At 45.3% G+C, this 19417-nt stretch overlaps 1 pseudogene; it reads right to left on the minus strand.

Annotated features, from left to right (window-relative positions):
* Positions 1-4489: 4489 nt before the first annotated feature.
* LOC132591856 (opsin-5-like) lies at positions 4490-6770 on the minus strand (annotated as a pseudogene).
* Between the last annotated feature and the right edge of the window lie 12647 nt (positions 6771-19417).

Below are 19417 nucleotides of genomic sequence, written 5' to 3' on the forward strand. Positions count from 1 at the left end.
ACTAGGATTTACTGTGCGCCTCCATTCCCTGTACTACGGTACTTATCAAAGGGCTGTTACCATAAACCATTCAATCGCAAGAACCAGCACATTAAATGGACTCTGAAAATTACTGTGAGGGCATAGCCAAATGAAACTGATAAACATGTTAACCCCAGAGCAAGCATAGCCCCAGTCATGCAAATGGAAGATGAATCTCTATAGCCATGAGGAACAGTTCCCAAAAATATACTGAACTCTGGCTCAGAAAACTGACCTACAGTGTATAAACACATTATTAAATCTGCTTTCTCAGTGGTTGAACAGGATGCAAGAAACCCATGTCCATAAAAAGGTAAGCCACTCATGACAGTGTGTCCACATCCACCGCCTCTCTACGTCTTCGCATGTCACCTGAGCAGCGACCGCAGGAGGAGGAGGGAGGCCAGCACTTGCCCCTGCAAGTTGCAAGTTGTTGAGGTGGCGGAGGATTCTGCTGCTCCCACCAAGATGGTGAAAGGCACGAGGAGCAGCAGCAGGAGAAGCAGCAGGAGCCGTGCGAGGCCCACAGCAGTGGCAATAGCAAAAAACAAACCCATCAGGGACACAAGGAGGATGAAAAGAAAGCCATCAAAAAACCTTCCAGCTCCACCATCCCCGCTACACTGCCCTCCGTGACCAAGCCATCCAGAGGGTGGCAAATGGTGGCAGCAGGAGAGAGAATGGTAGAGCAAAAAGAGGAAGAGGAAGAAGCAAAAACAAAACAGCAGCAAAAGCAGCCCTGCCTCTAATTCCTCCCCAGCTAGCATTCCCTTCAGCTGTCCCTTTAAGAAACCCATTCTGAAAACCTTCCTCCCAGCCTTTTCATGGGGCAAGGAAGAGGTGATAGACTGGTTTTGAGCTTGCAAAGACGATGACTGAGCCATCAGACGGGAGGTCAGGAAACTCCCCCCCCCCCCCGAGAGCTGAAATTCAGATTGAGGTGGCGCCTTGTCATACTTCCCTTGAACCCCCAACATTTCAATTGCATCTCGACACTTCTTCCAAATTGCGATTAACGCAATGGGTGCACGTGGCGGGGAAAGCAGTTGCTTTCCTATTTTGTCCCAGACACGTAAGTCCAGAGACCCCTTTTCACTATACCACGGACATTGCATCCAAATTTCCTGAACTAATTGTTCCAATTCCTGCAAAGTTGCAGTTTCTGTCTGACTAAAAATTTTCAAAACCTGATTCAACTCTTCTGCATGCTTAATTGGAGTTGACATCGAAAATCCCATACTCACGAGAAGCACGAATGCTGAGAGCTCAAAGACTATTCCAGTCTGGTATGAGAAGGGATGATTGCCAGATTGTTATCACGTTGCCTGGGTCACCAGATGTGGGGAGCACGGGATAAAGAACACAGCGGGAGACAGAATGTGGATCCGGAAGGTCGCCCAGAATGAAAGCAGGCGTCCCCTTTTATTGAAAATTTTAAGAACTGTCAATGTTTAACCAGAGGTGCATCCTTCATCCAATGACAATTGGTCAAGCCCCAAAGAGGTGGTGTTCTTGCATAGGTCACATCCTGCCAACACCCCAAAACTCCGCCATAGAGGAAGTGCCTGGTCCTCACATACTCCTCAGACCTTGCCCTGTCACATGCCTACTCCTTAAACATCCCCCTCCTCTCAATCTTGTGACTCTTGGGGTTTTTCCACCACTCTGCCATTTTCCCATTGTCTTCCTCCTCACCTGGGTCTGACCCTTCAGGCTTGGACTAGCCTCCCCTGTTCTAACCTGCTCTAACCGGTTCCATCAGGATCCTCCCAACTCTGGCCAGTCCAGTAGTGACCTGCTGCCCTCTAATGTCCCCCTGACCCAACTTGTGGATGCGTGTTTGTGCATACTGACGTACAGGAAGGTTTGCCAGCACTGTACGTTGTGTTTGATAGCTGAGGGTTTTGATAGCTAGTTTTTATCTGATGCGGTTTGCCAGCATCAATCTAAAATCACTGCTAGAGGAAGAAATATCAGAGAATATTGGAACCTAAAACGCCATGGTGGGTGTCGCCATTTGAAATAATATCAGTCAGAAAAAGAAACACGGAAGTAAGATGGCCAACATATAAAGAATTATTATTTGAAGAAACGGAAGGAGAATGGAAATTAAAAGAATATGATAAGATCAAAAAATTTTGTAATGTGTGGCTACAATATTTTCAAATTAGACAACGCTTTCAATTGGATAAAAAGGTGGGATTCGAAAGGGAAATGTCTAAATTAGGAATTTTTTTGTTAGAAGGGAGGGGAAAATATATTAAAATTATATATGAATTATTATTAGAGTGGGAAACCAAGGATGAAATGACGAAGGATACAATGATTAGGTGGGCCAAAGATTTTGGGAGGGATATCACAATTGATAGATGGGAAAATTTGTGGAGGCGGGATTTGAAATGTGTTTCAAATTATGATTTAAAAGAAAAATTTTAAAGGTCCAATATAGATGGTATTTGACACCCACCAAGGTAGCTAAAATGTACAAAGGAGCAAGCAATGCATGTTGGAGATGCCTAAAGGAACCGGGAACCCAATTACATATCTGGTGGCAATGTGAGAAAATAAAAAAGTTTTGGGATGATGTATATAACGAACTGAAAAAAATCTTAAAATACCCCTTTAAAAAAGATGCAGAAATGTTTATATTGGGATTGTTAAGCAATGAGATAAAGGAAAAGGATAGGTGTTTAGTTATGCACGCAACAGCGGCCGGCAGACTAATTGTCGCAATCAATTGGAAAAGTGAAAAAATACCAAAAAAGGAAGAATGGATAGAAAAGATAATAACATACCAAAATTTATCAATCAAAGAGGGCAGGCAAAAAGGTATAAAAGAAAGCAGTTTGGGGAAAAATTGGGGACCGCTAAAACAATATCAAAAAAGACAGATTGAAAAAACAAACCTTTTGGCAGATATATAAAAGACACAAAATTAAAAGATATCCAGGGAAATTCAGAAAAATAGGCGTGTATATATAATTGGCAAAGAACAATAATAGACCAAGGTATAAGGTGACTGGAAGTCTTTTTTTTAATATAGGGGAGGGGGGAGGCATAGGGGATCTATTGAGAATTGGGATCTTTTCTTTTTTTGTCTTAATTGATGTTAAAGATATAATTTAGAATGAATGATCAATTATTTTTTTATATATGTGATTTAAATATGATTTCAACTTGATTTATTATGATTTGATTTAGTTTGATATTATTTGAAGAATGCATGAGTTGTGTTTATTTTGTGTTATTTTGATTTTGTGTTATTTTGATTTTGTGTTATGGTTGATTTTGTGTTATGTTGATTTTGTGTTATGTTGATTTTGTATGTGTTTTTAAATGAAATAAAGTTTATATTTCTAAAAAAAAGAAAGAAAGAAAGCTTGCAGAGATGAAGCTGTAGCCGCTCCCTCCTGCGCCGCCGATCAGCACCGTGCCATGCGCCGCAAGCTGCCCCAGAGCCGCTCACAGCCGCACGCTGCCAGCCTCTCCGTGCTGCACTGCTGAGCCGCACCCTGCCGTGTGCCGCAAGCCGTGCCGTTCCGCGCTCCAAAGCGGAATTTTCTGGTTTTGCCTTATGCTTGCTTAGAAAGTGGGAAATCATCTGCAATATTATTACATATGTATGTAAAATTTATCAAAGAATCTTAAATGAAATGAGTAAATTTTAAAATTTTGCATCTAAGACTGCATTATATCTGAAATAAACTTTGTATCTTTTAAAATGCAAATTAAAATTGAAAATAAATCTTATTGACACTGAACAGAGAGATGGTGAAATTATGTCCTGCTCTTTCGTAATGCTTGTTCACATGCCACTTGCCCTTTCACTCCAGTCTCGTTCCCCTAGCTTTGTTTGCTTGTCAGATTGACAAAAATCCTTTTCCTACCCCTGGTAGGAAAAATCTACCCTTTTCTTTTCCTGCTCAATAGCCTCTGTAGAGTCTGAAGCTGGTGGCCTCATGGGCGATATGGGCAATTTCCAGTTCTGTGGCCTCACGAATCCTTTACTGAGATGACATGCACAAAACGGGTAGACTGGTAGAGCGGCCCTTTTATTAAAAGTCCATTTTTGTAAGGTTCTAGGAGTATTGAAGGGGGAGGTGTTAACAGCCCATTAAGCAAAGGTCTTTTCTTATACTTCAAGACGCCTGTGCCTCTTGAGACTCCATCATTGACACCTGAGCTCAACATCACATACAGTCCAACAAAAGCACAAAAACAAATGCCAAGTTCACTAACATTACAATCTCTTTTAACTGCATAACTACCCCCTCTGCCAGCTATGAATATAGCAAATTCTCATTTAGTCCATGTGCTCCAAATTCCATGAGATGCCTCATTTCTTGCTGGCAGGTCTTTTTTAATAAATAAAGAACAGAGACCTCGGAATTCATCATAGGGATCCTGAAAGCAGGTTATTATAAACCTCATAGGAATTCCTGCCCTTGCAGTGTTTCCCTGGGAGATTTCATGATCTGGACTTTGGAGCAACGTTTTCAAATAAGACTTCTGCAGGTGCAGCTGATGGATTTGGAACTTCTCCACTGCCTGTCTTTCTGAATGAAGAAACGTGTGCGTTATCCCTTCCTGGCCAAATCACTGACACATGGCTATGGTGGGATGCTTGGTGCTAAAGTAAACTTTCTGACTACAGCCACACTGGAGGCGCTTAATTTCATGCCAGAAAGGTTTGCTGAAAGTATAGTAAATGACAAGGGTTGTAGGCTGTTGAGGATTTAGCAAAAAGACATGGCAGCAAGGTAACGATGGGCGGTATTGATTCACTGGAGTGAAATATTGACCAGAAGCTGACTGCGGCATATGGTGTCCATGTGCTGAGGAATCCCACACTGTAAAAACCACTTAGAATTAGTTACTAGCTGGCTTTTTATATTTGCAAATCGGTGAGAGAGAAATGAAGGATTAGTGCCTTAACATTTAAGAGATATTTAAACAATTATCTCTTGCATTCATTTTAGGCTGTCCGTTCATTTTATCCCAAGACCCAAAAGCAGTAGCCTCTGCAGTACAACAGCCCTCTAGCAGTAAAAAAAATAACACAAGATCAGGATAAGAAATTTAGAAGAACATCCTTTGTGTTTATCAGATGCTTTACATCATAATGGAATGCCACCTGTTTCAAATTATAGCCCTATAGAAGAGAATACGACAGAGCTTTAGCATCTCATAGCTTTCATACCAATGAAAAACAGAGGAATAGCTCAATGTCTGAAACTCAAATGGATCACAAACTATAACTGAAGGCAACCACACACAAACAGCCCAGTCCATAGCATCCATTAGTGCTTTGGCATTTCCCCAAAACAGTGGTACCGGTACCTCAGGTTACAGACGCTTCAGAGTCCGCTAACCAAAAATAGTCCCTCGGGTTAAGAACTTTGCTTCAGGATGACAGAACTAATGTCTGAGTCAAAGGAGCACTGTGTTCCTTTTGCTCTTTAAAATAGTACAAAAATACTCTGCTCACAACAACACAGACCACCAAGTTTTGCTGCATTTGAAGTCCTGTTGAAGTTCTGCATCTCTTGAGAGGTTTTAGGAACCCACCAGACTATGCCCAAGTAACAGATGATGGTGGTAATTGCTGGAGAATGGTACACAGAATGAACATTCACAGAATAAAGGAAAGCACATTAGACGAGTTGTGGAACTGGCTTCAGGCTATGGTGCAGGAAGTGCCAAATGGTTCTGGGCTGTAATGCCCCCAGCCTAGCAGAGGCAACATGGCCCAGAGGGCTGCAAACAGCCAGATGAAGGCAATAGAAACATGGATGACTTTTCCGTTGATTGTATTACCTAGGAAAAGAAAAGAAAAGGTAGACTCTAGACACCAACACCTAGATAACCTAGAAATCTGCCAGGCAATTATCCCTGTAGCTCTGTTGTCCAGCTCTCCTGGGTTTCAGGATTCCCAGGTTCTATTTGGAGATGGCAAAGACCAAGCATGGCATCATCTGCATGATCTGTAAGCCATGACCCTTTGCTTGGGCTGTGGAGACATTATGTACAAGAATAATTCCTTGAGTTATGGCTATATAGAACACACTCGCCTCGTGTGATACCTTTGTGTGTATTGCCTGACAACATTCATAAGCCTCCTTAAAGTGTTCTCAGGGACATTTCTATTGGTTAATGTGGTTAACTCTCTTTGGCTAATAGCAGAGGTACACAGCCAGTGGAAACAAGAACAGTGTTTTTCACACCAGCAACACAGTTGGAACTCCTACATGGTATTATGTGTTTCAATTTACAGCCCAAAACATATTTATGGCCAGACTATATCCGTCCCTATTGTTTACTGCAGTAATGCTGAATATATCTGATCTATAAACTCACACAAAGGGTCTTTAAAATATTATGCCCTTGGCCTCAACATGAAGTGTAAGCTTTGAAACTCTTTCACCTTTGCCACCCTCCGGCGCTTTGTTACTCACTATTGGACTTTGAAGAGTGGGTTACAAGAAAGCGGATTACAGCCATCACAGACAAGGTCATCATGCTGGCGACACCAAACAGGAAACCCATCAGGGCATAATAAATGCAGGGGGACAGGAACAGGAATGGTTCCAGGCAGAAGCAATAGCCAGGGGATACGTGCTGATGGCCATTCCAAGATCGATTACGGCCAAATTAACCGTCAGGAGCTCAGGTGACCTGAGATGGAAGGAGCGCTTCACAGCTACTGCCAGGACAGCTGAATTCCACAGAACTGTCAGGATGCCTGAAAGGAGGAGGAGGAGGAGGAGGAGGAGGAGGAGGAGGAGGAGGAGGAGGAGGAAGAAGAAAGCAGTGTGGTTTACAGGCATTCATAATCAGTCAACAAACCAGTGTGGTTCATCACCTTGCAAGGTGCAAAAATTCATGACCCACAGCCACGGAATACTATATTACTCAAGGTTTAGAAGTTATAGTATTCTTCTATTTTAAAGAGAAGTAGGTATTTTATTCACAGGCCTTTCTCCACAATAGGTAATGTGTTACCCAAAGTAAAATGAAACAGCTTGTGAATTTATATCAGTGGATTTGTGACTGAAGGACAGGTAAGGGTCAGATCAAAAGTGGATTCTATTTCAGCCACAAATCAGTCACTTTCTAGCATCTAGTCTTGATACCTGTGGTATGTTATCTTCAACACTGTAGTTATTTCCTCAGGTCTCAACATTCCAGCTCTCTCCCTCCTCCACCCCAAACCTTGATAGCCATGGCTCAAGGTTTCATGGCCTCAGAGAAAACTATGAAGTAGCATCTGCACTCACCTGGTCAAATGCTTGATTTAGGCTGTAATCCACCACACAAATACCTGAAAGTAAGTCACAATGAAGTCAACTAGCCTTACATTTCAGTAGATGTCTATAGGATTGCACTGCCGGTTTGTTGTCAGCTCTGGACACAAAGTGGTCCTGAGCACCTTGAAAGAAGGATTAAAAGAAAAGGTGGTGTCGAGAGAAGTAGTTCCACTAGCACTAGAACTTCTGTTTGTGTACAGAACAACTGTTGCTGTTTCTCTCCTTGTGCCTTTTGCACAGATCTCTTCCGGAGGGTGAACAACAGAAAATACGACAGAACCCTTTCTCTACCATTGACATGTGAAGAGAACATCTTCTTATGGACCACCCCAGTCTCTGCCAAGTGGTGTGGGGTTCCAGGAGTCTTTGCCCTTTACCAGGGTTCATGTTTCCTTTGGGAAAATGAGGTGCATATGTAGGGACGTGGGTGGCGCTGTGGTCTAAACCACTGAGCCTAGGGCCTGCCGATCAGAAGGTCGGCGGTTCGAATCCCCGTGACGGGGTGAGCTCCCCTTGTTCGGTCCCAGCTCCTGCCAACCTAGCAGTTCGAAAGCACGTCAAAGTTCAAGTAGATAAGTACCGCTCCGGTGGGAAGGTAAATGGCATTTCTGTGCACTGCTCTGGTTTGCCAGAAGCAGCTTAGTCATGCTGGCCATATGACCTGGGAGTTGTCTGCGGACAAACGCTGGCTCCCTCGACAAGTACAGCGAGATTAGTGCCTCAACCCCAGAGTCGTCCGCGACTGGACTGAATGGTCAGGGGTCCCTTTACCTTTACCCTTTACAAACACCAACACGTGGCAAACGTTAATAAAGCTAGCTCTTCCCTTTCTTGAGAGCAGTGTCCTGTTCCTCATACCACAAACCCAAGCATGCTCACTAGGAACTAATTTCCACTGGGGTCAGAAAACCTTGCTCCAAAGTAGAGCTATTTAGGAGGCTCAGGCCCACAGGTGCACTTTTGTGAGCAGAAGGCCTCTTTCGGACTTAGTGAAAGATTCTTGCGTGAGAAAAGACAAAAAGGCAGTGTGTCTATATATATATATGTATTTATTTAAGGAATAAGTTGGTCTGTATAATTCTAAGCACCATATTATGGGTTTCCTGGTGGTCTCCCATCTGGGCACCTCAGGAGACCTGCCAAGTGTCCCTATTTTCCAGGGACAGCCCCTGTTTTACAGAAGCCATTGTGACACCTCCCTCTGCTGGCTCAATGGTCACCAGAGTGCAAAAAGGCCTGGCGAGCTCCTACGGTTGGATCATTTCGCGTTTGTTACAGGAAGAAGGTAGACATGTAAGTAGGATGTCTCTCAGCATCTGCATTCTGTGATGATAGTGAATTCCTCTTGAGCTCAGAGGCATTAGAGAGTACAAGCTGTGAGACCCATTTCTCTTTCTTTTCTAGACTTTCAAGGCTGAGAGGAGTTCTTCGCCTAGGAAGAAGAAACAAAGTTTTCCCCATCCCAGAGTCCTCCCCCTCGCCCACCACCTCCCCCTCCGCCTTACTCCGCCATACCCTGTTCCAGAAAATTTTGCCCATTAACCTTTAAATTAAAATCCTGTCTCAGTGCGTTTTTATTATTGGGGGGGGGGGCGCCAACGCCTTGATGCACAACTGAATTCTGTGATGATAGTGCGCTTAGATTCATGAATGCAGAAACCAGGCTTTCCAGGATCCGACGAGTTTTTCGTCTTCGACGAAATAAAGTTTCTCCCATGCCATAGTCCTCCCCCTCCCCTCCCCCACCCCCTCCGCCTTACCCCGCCATACCCTCTTCCACAAAACCCAAAAGCCAGTCCCTAAGGTTTCTTAGGAAAGGTCTCTGTCTGAGGCCTATTTTGAGGTTTAGATGAATAATCTTCTCGCATGTGGCTCTTTGTTTCCCTGTAGGCTCCAAATTCCTCCCCGGTGAAACAGAAGAGGAAAGATGAAGGTAATGATTATTTCCATATCTAAGAAAGTCTAACTGCCACCTTCTCTTCTTTTCCTTTCAGAAGAGCTCATCGTGGAAGATTTGGAAGAGGAAGGGTCAGCAACCTTTTTCATCCCTCAGACCATGTGGTCTCTGTCTGAGGCCTATTTTGAGGTTTAGATAAATAATCTTATCGCATGTGGCTCTTTGTTTCCCGGTAGGCTCCAAATACCTCCTCCCTTCCTCACGTGGAGAAAGATGGCGCAGGACAACATGAAGGTCATGTCTATTTCCAATCAATTAAGTTGTGGCCTAAATTTTGCCCATTAACCTTTAAACTAAAATCCTGTCTCAGTGCATTTTGCTTTTTCTTTTCTAGGTTTTCTAGGTTCAGGCGCGTATTTCGCTTCCGGCGTAATAAAGTTTCCCCCATGCCCCAGTCCTCCCCTCCCCCACCCCCTCCCCCACCCCCTCCGCCTTACCCCGCCATAGTACCGTCTTCCAAAAAACCCCAAAGGTAAGACCCTGCACCCAGTCCCTAAGGTTTCTTAGGAAAGGTCTCTGTCTGAGGCCTATTTTGAGGTTTAGATGAATAATCTTATGGCATGTGGCTCTTTGTTTCCCTGTAGGCTCCAAATTCCTCCCCCGTGACAGAGAAAAGCAAAGATGAAGGTCATGTCTATTTCCATGTATATGTTCAGTGTATATAAGAAAGTCTCTCTAACTGCCAGCCTTCTCTTCTTTTCCTTTCAGAAGAGCTCTACCTCTCAGCCCAAGACTTCCTGCTGTGGTCCAACAGCTTGAGAAGAAATAAGGGCTCCACCATTCATCACATTTTCCTTCTTCTTTTTCTAGGCTGTGTGTGTAAGAAAGTCTAACCCCACCTTCTCTTCTTTTCCTTTCAGAAGAGATCATCCTGGAAGATTTAGAAGAGGAAGGGTCAGCAACCTTTTTTATCCCTCAGACCATGTGGTCTCTGTCTGAGGCCTATTTTGAGGTGTAGATAAATAATCTTATCGCATGTGGCTCTTTGTTTCCCTGTAGAGCTGCCCCTCTGATGGAGAACAAAAGGAAGCATGAAGGTAATGTTTATTTCCATGTCTATGTTCAGAAGCTTCCCGCTGTGGTCCAACAGCTTGAGAAGAAAATAAGAGCTCCACCGCGGAATGAACCTCGCCATTTCCCCAGTCTCTTTCTTTGGGGCTCAACGGAGGACAATGGATCAACTGTCTGAGGCCTGTTTTGAGGTGCAGAAAAAAAACATATCCCATGTGGTTCTTTGTTTCCCTGTAGGCTTTGCAGACCTCCTGCCATCCCAATCTGGAAGAAGATGGCAGCAGGAAGAAAGAACAAGGAAAACATGAAGGTAATGTCTATTTCCAAGGATATGTTCAGGGTATATAAGAAACTTCCTAAAACAGTTGCAATTGCTAGCCTTCTCTTCGTTTCCATTGAGATGACCTGATAATAGAAGACTTGGAGGAAGATCAAGCGCAGGACAGCTTTTATACTGACATCCTGAACCACAGAACCTGAGCATGGAGTTTGCCATCGCTCTCTACCAATGCTGGGCAGACCTCCACCACGGAATGAACCTCGCCATTTCCCCAGTGATCGTGTCTCTTTCTTTGGGGCACAAGAGAGAACACTGGCCCAACTGCAGCATGCTCTGGGATACAGCACTCATGGCAAGGCAACCTTCTGAGAAACAGCATTTCAGTGAGCAGTGCAGGCTGTTGTGATCTGTTGATAGAAAGAAGTAATTCAGGCTGTTGTGAGCTTCACCTTACAGCTTGGACTGTCCTGGATGGGAAAGCATAAAAAAACAAAAGCAAGTCATAGAAGGGGACTTACTTCTGAGTTAACCCCCTTTCATGTTTTACATGTGCATGCTACACCTTTACATTCTTTCCCCCAAAGAATTCTAGGCCCTGTAGTTTACTCCTCAGATAGTTGCCAGACCCAGCAACACTTAAGGAATTGCATTGCCCAGAATTCTTTAAGGAAAGACTGTGCCTCAGGGGTTGGACTAGATGACCCCAAGACCCCTTCTAACTCTACAATTATATGATTCTGTCAATGCACATGGAACCATGTATTGGTGTGTGCTGAAAGTTAGCCACACTTTGGTTCTGTTGAAATCAGTTAGTCGCAGCTAGCTAAGTCCCATTAAATTATGAAAGTGTGGCTAATTTACAGCACAAGCCGACGCATGTCTACTCAGAAGTAAGCCCTGTTGACTTCAATGGGGGTTACTCCCAAATAAGTGGGTATAGGATTGTGGATTCATATCAACAAGGAGCAACTTTTGATTTAACTGTCTCACCTGCTATGGACTATTTAATGCAAAGAAAAGTGACTAACAGTATAAACCTAATGATGTCTACTCAGAACTAAGTCCTTGTGAATTCCATGGGGCTTACTCCCAAGTAAATGGACGGAGAAATAATTGCATGTAAGAATGGCAGGTAAAATGAAGAGAAGAATCAGAATAATTGCTACCGCTAATATTGTAGCAGCATCCAGCACAATCCTATATACAGTGGTACCTCTCATTACATGCGGGATCCATTCCGGAGCCCTGTCCGCAACCTGTATGGCCCGCAACCTGAAGCGCCAAATCTGCGCATGCACGTGGAGCGATCCAGTGCTTCTGCGCATGCACAAAGCACGATTTAGCGCTTCTGCACATGCACATGCCAAAACCCGGTATGTTCCAGGATCGGCACGTTCATAACCTGTGTCGAACGCAACCCGAGGTATGACTGTACTCAGAAGCAAGTCCTGCTGAATGCAGTGGCTCTTACTCCCAGGTAAGTGCAGTTAAGATTTCACCCTTAGTAAATCAGTTTTCCGCCAGTGGTCATTCATTCTATCCCAGCCTCTTATTGGGGTTTCCCCCTTCTTATGGTTATAAATTGGCCATCATGAATATGGATTGAATGAATCTACAAAAATGCATGAATATGCAATCTGGTGTGGCCCGCGGGACCCAATTTGGCGAAATTACTCCAGTTGCCTTAAGGCCAGCCCTGATGAGACTGTGCAGGGGTTGGGCTGACAAGCCCTGCCCCTTCTAGGTCCCTGGTGTCACTATTCAGAGTATAGACTCAAGGACGTCTTATGCAAATAAAGGGGGGGAAGGGGGGCACTTATTGGAAATCATTTTTGTCACCTCTCAACACCTCTCCTCCCTCAAAACCCCTGGACAATAAGCCTTTGCACTGTTAATGGAGAAAGCTCGCAAATTGTATCCCTTCTGGTTTCTATTGGCAAAACTTGTTGCATTGTTGCAAGAAAGTGTCAAAATTGTATCCCCTTGTACTTGACCTGCTGATGGACAAAAGGGTAAAGGTAAAGGGGCCCCTGACCATCAGGTCCAGTCGTGTCTGACTCTGGGGTTGCAGCGCTCATCTCGCTCTATAGGCCGAGGGAGCCGGCGTTTGTCCACAGACAGCTTCCGGGTCATGTGGTCAGCATGACAAAGCTGCTTCTGGCGAACCAGAGCAGCACACGGAAATGCCGTTTACCTTCCTGCCGGAGCGGTCCCTATTTATCTACTTGCACTTCTGATGTGCTTTTGAACTGCTAGGTGGGCAGGAGCTGGGACCGAACAACAGGAGCTCACCCCGTTGCAGGGATTTGAACCGCCGACCTTCTGATCAGCAAGCCCTTGACTCTGTGGTTTAACCCACAGCGCCACCTGGGTCCCAGGACTGATGGACTACTAACCTTTTACTAACCTGACATTTTGCTTCAAAAGGAAAGGTGGACTTGGACATCGCCTTCCTCCGTAATCCTTTAAGCGAGAGGTCATGTACTCAACTTGGATACCACCCTCTCCATAATCCTTGGGATATACAGTCAAGTACAGAACATGCCTCCCTTGAGGGGAACAATGAACATCCATTGATGGGTTTCCCACAGCCCATCCTCGGGAAGGCCAGAAGGCAAAAATATGAATAGTTCTTTAGGTGGTGGGTACTTAAGGTGTTAGGAACTTGATCTGATAACTGGGGCAAGTTTATGAACTTGGGTAACCTCATGACTCCCCTCCCTCCTTGTGACATGATGATGATGATGTATCAGCGATGTATCAATTATGGTTCTGGAAATATATTCAGGGTAGGGAGGGATGGTCTTCAAAGAGCTTGTAACCCATGTTCGGGGTTCTTACTCTGTGTGGGGACCTCTTGCACAACAATAAAGATTGTGGTTTACTGACCACTGTTTTGCTCCTGTATTTGGCTAGAACTTCCATCTTCTGCTAACCGCAGAGACCTGCAGGGACTTTTGCCCTGACAAGCTAGGCTGTTGAGTATCTGCACACCTCAGAATTTTCCATCTCAGAATCCGGAGCCAGCAGGCCCAGAGTCAACAACCAGCTGCACAGCCTTCCCCAGCTCAAGGGTCAGGTAACCTTCAAAAATAAAAGAAGGAAAGCTGACATTACTAAATGCCTACTAAGTGCAGGAACTATTAGAAGCAATAAACCAAGCAAAGACAGGTAAATCTCCAGGGCCAGATGGAATTTCAGCAAAGTATTATAAAAAAACTAAATGAACAGCTTGTGATTCCTTTAAAGGTTATGATGAATGAGATTGTAAAAACAGGGGAAGTCCCAGAAACATGGAAAGAAGCCTATATAACATTAATACCAAAACAAGATTCAGATATAACTTTAGTTAAAAATTATAGGCCCAATGATTACAAACTGTTTGCATATATTCTAGCCAACCAGGGCCGGTGCTAGGGTTTTTTGCGCTCTAGGCAGATCACTTTCTGGTGCCCCCCAGGGGGTGAGAGGGAAAGAGAGAGTGTGTGTGTAAGGGTTGGAGGGAGGAGGGGGTGAGAGGGAAAGAGAGAGAGAGAGAGAGGGAAGGAGGGAAGAGAGAGAGAAGGAAGGAAGGAAGGGGTGGGAGAGAGAGAGAGAGAGAGAAAGAAAGGAGAGAGAAAAGGGGGGGGGGAGGAAGCCTGCTCTTGCGAGAGGCAGCGGTGGAAAGAGTGCCCCGAAAGGAGCGCTTTCGGGGCGCTGATCCTGTCGCCACCTCTGGCAGGGGCAGCAGAGTTTCCCTTCTCCCCGGCTCACTGTGGGGCGGGGGGTAGGTTTAAGCTAAAATCTCTTATTCCTATATTAGATGCACTTGAGACCAATTTAAAAAGAAACACTGTGTAAAATGATGTTGCACAATTGTTTGCCATTCTTGCTAATTTGACAGCATCTAAAGAAGAAATTAAGCAAGGTGTTGAACAGTTGATGAAAGTGTACCCAGAATATATTGACCTGAAACTTATTGATGAACTTTTGTACTTTCACCTGCATGTGAGACGAAGCCATAGGTTTTACAGCAGAGCATTCTCTGTCTCATGCAGAACTTTATCAAATTATATACAAGGAAAAAATTCAGATGGCCTTTCCAAAGGTGGAAGCAACCTTGCAGCTATTTCTTAGCCTTATGGTCACTAACTGCTCAGGAGAGAGGAGTTTTTCAAGACTCAAAAAAAAAAAAATGAATTAAGGGCCACAATGTCTCAAGAGAGGTTGTCCGCACTGAGCATTCTGTACACTGAAAGTGACAAACTTAGACAAACAAATTTTGATGACGTTTTGGATGGTTTTGCTATGAGGAAGGCTAGGGGAGAAACATTTTAGCCTTACTGTATTTGATGGTGGTAGTTTACTTCTTAATATGTATTTTAAAACTGACTTTTTAATGACAACATAAAGTAGATTCTAAAAGTGCCACACTGTCAGGTAATCATGTTCATATTATTTACACTTCCCACGCAATATAATTTGTAAACTCAAGGTGCTTTTTAAAAGAATAACATTACAACTTCATTGTCCTAAAAATTAATGCTTATTCCACAAAAAGTTTACAAAGTTCAGTTATTGCAAAAGTTTTTCAGGGTTAATTTTATGCATTTTTAAAAATCACCTTGGTATTTAACAATAACATCTTATGTCCTTTAGAGAAGAAATTGAGAATTGCAGAATTTTAAATACCCATCATCATCCTTGTCTTCACTCACTTCACTCGTCCATGGTGTGTGTGTGGGGGGGGGGGGAATGCTGATCGCAGAAGTCCTGGCCAAGGGAACCCTCCCTCTCCCGGCGGAGGAGGCACCCCTGGAAGAAGGGGAAATGGTGCACCCTGCCCACTCTTCCAAGGCAGCCCCACGTGGAATGCATTGCAGTAGTCCAATTTTGAGGTCCCTGTGGTATGCATCTCTGTGGCTAAAAGTTTGTTCAGCTGGTGTAGTGGGCAAAAAAACTACTGGCCGCTGCTACCTTTGGTTCATCATCCTGTAATAGCCAAACTCACAAGCACCATCAAGGTGCAAATCTTCTCTTTCAAGGATGGGTGCGCGAAACCCCATCCAGAACAGGCTCAGCAGATGGCTTCCCACCAACCAATCTGAATTAACTTTCAGTTTGTTAGGCCTCATCCAGTCTATCACCAACTTCAGACACCTGGACCTCACTACCTAAGGAGAGGCTGCTGCCTCAAGAGACGGAGCCTGGCGCTGCCGCCCCTGCTGCGCCCCTTCCGCCCTGCGCCTCCTCCGCCCCCCTGCGGCCATGCCAGCCTGCTCGGGAGGGTGGCGCCCTCGACCCCCTCTCGCCCGGCCAGCGCCCCGTCCTTCCGGCTCACCATTCCCCGAGGCAGCCGCCCTCCTGGGGCACCAGGGCACGGCGGGGTCCGGAGAGCCAGGCTCCACCTGGGGCGAGCAGGAGCGGGGAGGGCGGCGCCCAAGGGAGACGAGGCTAACGGCTTTCCAACGCCACCAACCGGCTCCCGAGCGCGGTTTCCCGCAGGCGTTGGGCAGGAACGTCCGCGCCTTGCCCTGTTTTGTTTGAAAGGCTCTTCCAGGTTGCTTTTCGCTGTGCTTGGAGGCAGCCGCGCCTCCTTGCCCTCGCCCCACCCCCTGGAAAAAAAAAAGCTTCAGAGGAAGCTGAACGGCAGCTTTTATTATCCTTTATTCAGTTTGAGTTGGAAGGGACCCCCCAGGGTCCTCTAGTCCAACCCCTTGCAATGCAGGGATCCCTGGGTGGGCTCGAACCACCAGCCTTCTGGTTAACAGACGCACTGAACCATTGCACCACAGAGATTTAAAGGTGTATTCTGCCCTTCGTCGGAAGATCTCTAGACGGTTCGCAGCATAAAATGGGGAGAGCATCCCTGGTATAATTCCTCTTTCCATTGAAATACCTCGCAATAAGTGGAGGGGCAACACGTGGAGATGCAGCAATAAATCACAGAATTGTCGAATTGGAAGTGTGCCCATGCAAAGTGTTTTACATGAGCATCTAGAAAGCACAACACATGCATGCAACAAATGCGTAGGCAGAATCAGGGAACTGTCGAATTGGAAGGGACCCCGGGCAGGGGCGTACCCAGGATCAAAACTAGGGGGGGGCAAGCCATGGTCATTCAGGGGCGGGGCCAAGACACGGGAGGGGAGGGGCCACGAAGTGGGAATGTGGGCGGGGCTACGGAGCCCAGGTGAAACTGACCTTTTTTTAGGGAGCTGACACCACGCTTACACATTATCTCTGCTTGGGAAAATAAAACAGGAAACATAAACAAACCTCAGTCAGTAAAGCATGAGACTCTTAATGTTGTGGTTTCAAGCCCCATGTTGGGCAAAATATTCCTGCATTGCAGGGGGTTGGACTAGATGATCCTGGTGGTTCCCATCCAACTATGTGAATGATTCTGTTGTATCTGAAGGGCTGTTCACAGGAAAGATAGAGCAAACTTGTTTTGGGAGAGATGCTTGTGCTGTGATTCCTGCACTGGAGGGGGTTGGTCTAGAGGACCCTCAGGGGTCCCTTCCAACCATCTAGTTCTGTGATCCTATGATTAAAATACTCCAATAAATATAAAAACAGGCTTCTCTGTGGCAGTCACTGGAAAGGGCTCCAGGGGCGGCCATCCCACAGAAAGTTTGGTATGTGCCCTGCCAAACCACCCTCTAGCCCAATCCCCATTCACCAGGTGAGACCTGGTGAGCTGAAGGAGTGCTCTGCAGTGGCAATGGGGCTGCCCAGGAGAGCTTGGCTGGGGATCTATCTATACCTATCTATAGGGCTGATTCATTTTATCTTAGGTAGGATTTAAAGATTAATAAACTGCCAGTGATCAAATCAAACCCAGCTCCTAATTTTAACCCCTCACCCCTCCTGGGAAGAAGAGAAATAAGGGGGGCAGGTGGAGAAGGTCATATGCAGATCTTCAGACATATTTTCTCTCCAGCAAAGACTTGATAGGTGGGGTGCCTTCTGTTCTTACAAAACTTGATTCCCCCCCCCCCACTTTAAAACGTACAAAAAGTTAAAATGCTGAAATAGATTGAATTTCACATCCACTTAATTGGATATTCCCTGGTTCTAGTATTATGAGAAGGATAAAAATCTCTCATTCCCACCCCCAATTACTTGCCTTTTTTAAAAAAGTTATAATGCCCCAGGTTTTGTAACATTTCCTCATAGGGGAATTGCTCCAACCCCTGGATCATATTGGTCACTCCCCCGCCCCGCCAATAATGTGCTTTGCTGCCATAGCAATAAGTATGCTCTCATAGACCCAACCTTCAGCAACATAGCCTTTCAGTTTTGTTCCGTGTACATGCTGTCAATTACTACCTGATAAACTGCAAATATGGTACTCACAGGTACATGATCCACTGAGTCAACCATTCATCCTATTATTTAATGTAAACTGCTTAGCTGCTTGTTTATAGTTGCTTTATACTAAGTCAATTGGTCAATCTTGTTTAGTATTGTCTACACTGACTGGCAGCAGCTTTCCAGAGTTTCTGACTCTACCTGGACATGCCTGCAACTGAACCGTCCTAGGGCAATGCAAGGCAGTTGATCTATACTGAGCTACAGCCCAGAAAGCATAAACCAGGAACCAGAGGAGCACTTAAGAAAGGACAATAACAGTTTGCTATAATTTGGCAAGCTTTGGATACCTAAACCAGCTCAAGAGAGGGGCTTGCATTTCTTTGAGGTGAAGAACTGAAATACACAGGTTCTTCCTTTGAAACAAAAGAATGTCAGGGATTTGCAAGATGCAAATTAAATCCCTGCCCCCAGGCAAATCTACTTGGGGTGTTGGTTACAGGTAGGTAGCCGTGTTGGTCTGGATCGAAGTAAAATAAAAAAATTCCTTCAGTAGCACCTTAAAGACCAACTAAGTTTTTATTTTGGTATGAGCTTTCGTGTGCATGGGTATCTGAAGAAGTGTGCATGCACACGAAAGCTCATACCAAAATAAAAACTTAGTTGGTCTTTAAGGTGCTACTGAAGGAATTTTTTTATTTTACTACTTGGGGTGTGAATTGGATTTGAGCTCACAGCTCCTTCTTTATGTGGCTGTTGAGCTCAAACGAACAACGATGGGCTGGGCACAGGAGGAGCTGCTGCAAAAAAGATATTTTAAAAAGCAAAACTTTTGAGGCCATTTATCATACAGTAATAATTTTCACAAATTGCCAGACCAAAGTGAACTAAAAAGGAGGAAGAAGAAGAAGGAAGGAAGAGCTTGCAGGAAAACCTCCTTCAGTTTGACAGCGAGTCAGGGAGGGAGAGGAACAGCTTTGCTGAGGCTGCTGCTCACAACTCCAGCCGCTGCCTTGCCGGGTGGGGAGGGAGAGGGGAAGCCACTTTTCTGGGAGGGAAGGAGCCCCGCTGGGGCTGCGAGATAGGGAAGGAGCCAAAGGGAGAACAGCAGCTTTGCGGAGGCTGCTTCTCCCGACTCGAGCCGCTGCCTTGCCCGACAGTCAGGCGGGGAGGGAGGGGCAGGAGCCGCTTTTCAGGGAGCTGGTCGGCAAGCTGCCGTGTCGGGTGTTTATTTTATTTTAATTTTATTGCTTCTAGAGAGGGGCAGGAGCCCTAACCTGCCGGATGCTGGGTACGCCCCTGACCCCGGGGTCATCTAGTCCAACCCCCTGCAGTGAAGGAACCTTGTGGCCAACGTCTAATTTTATACCTGGTTTTAAGAGCATAGGGGGTGTGGGGTGTGTGACAGGTTCTGCTTGGGGAGCCCCAAAATGGTGAAAGCATAAACTCTCCATTGGTATTTTGTTGTGCCTTTCAAGGCTGTTCAAACAGAAAGAAAATGAACAGCTTCAACCCTCCATGGAGAAGACTCAGGCTGTGGTTACA

This window comes from Zootoca vivipara, chromosome 3 (assembly GCF_963506605.1).
Source record: "Zootoca vivipara chromosome 3, rZooViv1.1, whole genome shotgun sequence".
In the NCBI taxonomy this organism is placed as follows: Eukaryota; Metazoa; Chordata; class Lepidosauria; order Squamata; family Lacertidae; genus Zootoca; species Zootoca vivipara.